This window comes from Trichechus manatus, unplaced genomic scaffold (genome assembly GCF_000243295.1).
Source record: "Trichechus manatus latirostris isolate Lorelei unplaced genomic scaffold, TriManLat1.0 scaffold00058, whole genome shotgun sequence".
NCBI classification, from domain to species: domain Eukaryota; kingdom Metazoa; phylum Chordata; class Mammalia; order Sirenia; family Trichechidae; genus Trichechus; species Trichechus manatus.
The window spans coordinates 7,944,142-7,950,149 of NW_004443994.1; the positions used below are offsets into that span (position 1 = coordinate 7,944,142).

The window sequence follows — 6,008 nt, forward strand, 5'->3', positions numbered from 1 at the left end:
GCCGCGGCGCGAGCTCGGCTCCCCGTGGCCTTGCAGCTGTGACGGCGGCCCGAGGCCCGGCCTCTGGCTCTGCTTGCCCGGCCGCCGCGGCTCTGAGAGCCGCTGCCGCGGACTCCGCCATAAAAGGGAGTCGCGCCTCGCCTCCGCCGACACAAATCCAACTGCGCCTTGCGCTTAAAGGGGAGGCGCGCGGAGGAGGGAGGGGGCGCCGCTCCGGCTGGAGGCACGCGCCGCGCCGACCGGAGCGGGGACCCTGCTGTCTGCTCCTGGTTCCCGGTTCTGGGCTCCCGGTGCTGCCTCTGCCGCGGGTCCCACCACCCAGGCCCGGCAAGACTGACGGGCTGCTTAGCAGCACGGTAGACCCTGCTCCCTCAGTCAGGACGTGTCTGGACGGGTTACACTGAAATTCAAGGGAAGCTTGGGCTCCTTCCCCGGGGACTGGCTCGCTGTACCCCGCGCACGGGCGAGAGGGAGGGGCGTCTGCCGCCGCCGAGACGCCGACGGGCGCATCCCTCGGGGACTGGGCTCTGCGCCCTCAGCCAAGCGCGTGAAGCGAATGTGGATAGGGCTTCCCTCTGCTGAAGTCAGTATCTCCCTCAATCCAGTTCGCCCCAAACTTTTTTTTTATGTACTTTATAAAATTCCGATTTTTGGTTTGTATTGTTTTTAAACAGCTTCAGAGAAGTTTTCTTGGCCCCACCCAGGAACCCTTGTTCAAAAGAAAAATATTGCTGAATCAAATACAGTCCTGAACACAGGAGACCTGGGACGTGGCATAGCTACTCAGGGCTACATAACGCAGGGTGTGGTGTCTTTCTTTTGACAGTGAGATCCAAATAAGGGAAAAAAGAGCCACCCTATTGGGAGAGCAGCTGTTGATCTGAGTGACTTGGAATGGAGAAGGATATGTTTTTTGCTTCTTTTTATCCCACATACCACGTTTTCACACGGTGCCAACAAAGTTCGGGTGGGCATTTAGAACTCATTCGGTTTTCACATAAGGTTTGTTCTGGTGCTTTCAGTTTCTGAAGAGATACCTTCCCTTCCATTCCTCTCCTGAACACACAGAGACAGATTTTAAACCTCAGTGGTATTTTATTGCTAGCAGATAAACCCATTTTTCATTGATTTTTTTAGTTTGGGTTAAGAGGTTTGGTAACTTCTGAGCAAGCTAAGGATGGATCCTACAGTTTTCATTCATTCAATAAATATTTACTGAGCACCTAATTTCATGAGCATCCAGGCACTGTTCTAGTAGTTTTGGGCTACAGAGGTGAACAAAACAGATAAAAACTCTTGCCCTTGTGGAGCTTACATTTTGGGGGTGGGAGAGATGGTCAATAAATACTAAATGTCGTAAATAAAATTAAATAGAATGATACGGTTGATAAGGGCTACACGAAAAAAGAAAACTGAGGTGGGAGAAGACTACAGGTTTGAGGAGAAAGATCAGGAGTTCAGTTGTGAACATGTTAAGTTTGAGATATTTATTACAAATCCAGGTGGAGATCTTGAGTAGGCAGTTGGATATACAAGTTAAGGAGAGTGTTCTAAGCAAGAGATATATGAGAGATATCAGCATTTAGATGGTGTTTGAAGCACAGGACTGGACAAGATGATCAAGGGACTGAGTGTAGATAGAGAGAAAGAGAACCAAACAGCAAGCCCTGAGGGTAATTCAACTGGCTCCACTCCCTAACTGCCATAAAACAAAAGTTTCTTTTCCCTGTTCTCTCAAGCCATTTTTGGACCTGCTTGGGAGCCTGTCCTGCTCTCCCCAAAAAGTCTCGAGTAATAAAATTTTCATATCCTCTTGGTGCACATGTGGCTTCATCAGTCTCAGTATCTAAACCAAATTTTAGATGGAGGAGTTCCTCCCACTTCTAAGATATAACCACCACAAGCTGATAATTAGATAATGGGATGCATGAAATTGAAATTATGCAGGAGTGAAGAAGTCTAGGGTGGAGTATGACCACAGCAATGAGTGTCCAAGGTAGGTGGAGGAAAGGTTCCTTGGAAGAGAGCCAAGTACAGAGCTTTATAAGCATGATGTATGTACACGCTGAACATACAGAACAAGAGAATGCCAGTAGCCAAGAGCCAAAGTTCTTGAGAAATAAAGTGGAGTAATCTGAAATTGAGTAGGTGAGTGTTGCAACAATGAGCAGATGACAACGTCAGAGGCCACGAATTTTTTAAAATACTGAGCAGAGGGAGGAATTGAAAGCAGGGAGGGCGAATAGCCTGAAAGTGGCAATGAAGAGCAAGAAGGACCCCGCTATCGCCTCCAAGTGTGGTGGTAGGAGGACTCTGGAGCCAGCTTTGCATTAGAGCAAGAAGGTAAAGGGCGTATTCAGGGAAGAGGTCGGGGGTACGGAGGATTTTGCCCATGATGGACTGTGAATTCCAGAGGGCACAGTGGAAGAGTCTCAGAAATCGGCGAGTGGTGGGAGGAGGTTCAGAATAGGTGGTGGTGAAGAGCCTTGAGTGGATCAGTGGGTGAGAGATGAGGAGTAACCTGGAAGTCTGGTTTCTCATAGCAATGGATATAAACAGGGAAAACAACGACAACATTTGAACTTTGTTTAGTTTAATTGTTTAGTTTCCATGTAGAGTCAAGAAAGATTAAATATTGTTAATATTCAATTCTTACTTGAAAGGAGCAGAGTAGTTTAGACCGTTTTCATTTCAAGGTTGATTCCATTGTCATAACAGGTCCCAGGAGCCTGAGAGAGAAACCGGGGGTTAGAACAGCCCCCGAGAGTCCATGCTGGGGGCCTTGTTGTAAGTGGGTATGATGAGGTCCTCCCAGGATTTTGGCTTTAAATCCACCGGGATGAACCCTAGTATGGATCAAAGCAGGTTGGCTTGTGGCAAATTTGGGTAGGACACTTTCCGCCTTCTGTTTGGCCCTCCACTGTACTCTTCCTTGCAGTGGGCTTGCCATTCTTCGTGTCATACCCTGGACCTATCCTGCAAACATCTAAATTTACCCGTTTCGGGACACATTCTTATAGAACTTAAAAGTTTCTGTCTTTTCTAGGTAAAAGCTAGTTAATCTAAAACTAACCCTTATGATTGTATTCAGAGGTGCTAATTTGTTGCCTCTTAGTTCTCATGTATAATGTAATTTAGGCCTTCCAGAAACAGAGGAGTGATTTAAGTTGTTTCAAATACAGGAAAATCAAGTTCAATGGTCTTTGAACTTTCTTGTTTGCTTCCACCCAAAAGAATTTTATAAAACACATGTATCCCCTTGTCCATTTTTATATCAACATCTAAAATTTTTATCATAAAATTAGACAGCTGTTAATTTCCAGTGTGTTTTAAATATTGGCATTTTTAAATGAAACTGTTACGTGACTCTTAAATGTATCCAGTGGAATATAATACCATGACAATTTGATACCATTTAAAGAATAACATCCATTTAAAGAGTAACACCCATACATCTGGCCAATTGATTTTTGACAAGGGTGCCGAGTTCATTCAATGGGAAAAGAATAGTCTCTTCAGCAAATGTTGTGGGACAACTGGATCTCCACATACCTCACACCATATGTGAAAACTAACTCAAAATGGATCAATGACCTAAACATAAGAACTAAAACCATAGAACTCTTACTCGTAAAAAATAGGAGTAAAGCTTCAGGGCCTTGTTTTTGGCAACGGATTCTTAGATATGACGTCAAAAATATGAGCAACAACAACAACAAAAAAACTAATAGATAAATTGGACTTTGCTGTAGATTGAATTGTGTTCCCCAGAAAATATGTGTTGTAAATCCTAATCTCTATGCCTGTGGTTATAATCCCATTTGGGAATGAGTTGTCTTTGTTATGTTAATGAGTATAGGGTGTGTTTTGAATCAGTCTCTTTTGAGCTATAAAAGAGATTAAACAAGCAAGCAAGCAGGTAGAAATGAGAGAAGATAGATGCCAGGCCACATGGAGATCTCTAAGGAGCCAGGAAACAGAAGCTGAAGAGACAAAACCTTCCCCAGGAGCCGGCAGAGAGAAAAACTTCCTCTAGAGCCTATGCCCTGAATTTGGACTTCTAGCCTCTTAAATTGCGAGAAAATAAATTTCTGTTTGTTAAAGCCATCTACTCGTGGTATTTCTAAAACAGACTTCATCAAAATTAAAAACTTTTGTGCATCAAAGGACTTTATCAAGAAAGTGAAGAGACAACCTACAGAACAGAGGAAAATATGTAGCAGGGGGGGCATCGCTTGTCAGCCCAGGAAGGGTCCAGGATGTTGCTCCTGCTCCTTTTATTGGGGTCTGGGCAGGGGCCACGGCAAGTTGGGGCGGATCAGACGTTCGAGTACTTGAGACGGGAGCATTCACTGTCGAAGCCCTACCAGGGTGTGGGCATGGGCAGTTCCTCACTGTGGAATCTGATGGGCAATGCCATGGCGATGATCCAGTACATCCAACTTACTCCAGGTATGCAAAGTAAACAGGGTGGCCTGTGGAGCTGGGTGCCATGTTTCCTGAGAGACTGGGAGTTGCAGGTGCACTTCAAGATCCACGGGCAAGGGAAGAAGAACCTGCATGGGGATGGCTTGGCAATCTGGTACACCAAGGGTCGGATGCAGCCAGGGCCTGTGTTTGGAAACATGGACAAACTTGTGGGGCCGGGAGTATTTGTAGACACCTACCCCAATCAGGAGAAGCAGCAAGAGCTGGTATTCCCCCACATCTCAGCCATGGTGAACGACGGCTCCCTCAGCTATGATCATGAGTGGGAGGGGAGACCTATGGAGTTGGGGGGTTGTACAGCCATTGTCCACAACCTCCATTATGACACCTTCCTTGTGATTTGCTATGTCAAGAGGCATTGGACAATAATGATGGACATTGACAGCAAGCATGAGTAGAGGGACTGCATTGACATACCTGGGGTCCGCCTGCACTTCGGCACCTCCTCCATCACTGGGGATCTCTCCAATAATTACAGCGTCGTTTCCTTGAAGTTGTTTGAGCTGACAGTGGAGAGAACCCCAGAAGAGGAGAATCTGCATCAAGATGTGTTCTTGCCCTTGGTGGACAACATGAAGCTGCCTGAGACGACAGCCCCACTGCCACCTCTGAGTGGCCTGGCCCTCTTCCTCATTGTCTTTTTCTCCCTGGTGTTTTCTGTGTTTGCCATTGTCATTGATATCATACTCTACAACAAATGGCAGGAACAGAGTCAAAAGCGCTTCTACTGAGCCCGCCTGCTGCACCATCTCTCTGACTCTCACCTGCGAGGTGTGGGAGGAGAAGGCGCTGGCCTGAGTACACAGCCTGGTGGGTCTTCTCCAGTCTCCAACAGCTGGATGGGGACTGAGTTCTGTCACTGGAGCTTTGAATGCAGGGACACCCATGGGGGCCCTCTGACTCTGGTTCAGGACCCCACCCACCCCAGGGCAGTGCTGCTGTGATGTGCCTTTCTGTGCGGTCCTTACAGTTGTGATGCCAAAATCACAAAAAAGAATTTCATAGCTCAAGCTGCCTGTTGTTGGACTCAGGAGGACCCTTGTACTTCCTTTTTAAATCCTCAAACACTAGAAAACTGACAACGCCTCGTACCTCCCAGCTATCCATTCATTAGTTTTTGCGGTTTTGCCCCAGCCTCTGTCCACCTGAGGAGCTTCCCTTGGAAATATGGATGAAAACATTTTCCCTGCCTTGCCTTCCTCCCTCCCTCCCTCCCTCCCATTCATTGTCCTCTCTAAATGCAACCTGAGCTGTAAAAGACATTTGGATGCCTCTCCGCTGAGGCTGGGGCTACATAACAAACTTGTGTTCGCTAACCTTCATTTTCTCAGGTGGCTGTAGAGAGAGGACTTTATCTGCTTTGGCTCACTGCTCCAGCCTTTGTTCTCGTGAGGCTTGGGTCTATTGGTATGTCTGTGACCGTCCTAATCAGGTCCCTGCAGGCCCTCAGTTGAGTTGGGCTGACAGTTGGCATGCAAGGCAAGTAGAGCTTGGAAAACTTCATGAACATCATGAGATTA

At 46.8% G+C, this 6,008-nt stretch overlaps 1 pseudogene; it reads left to right on the forward strand.

Moving 5' to 3' along the window:
- LOC101357720 (VIP36-like protein pseudogene) overlaps positions 1–5,219 on the forward strand; it is a 5,453-nt pseudogene extending 234 nt beyond the window's left edge.
- Positions 5,220–6,008: the final 789 nt, after the last annotated feature.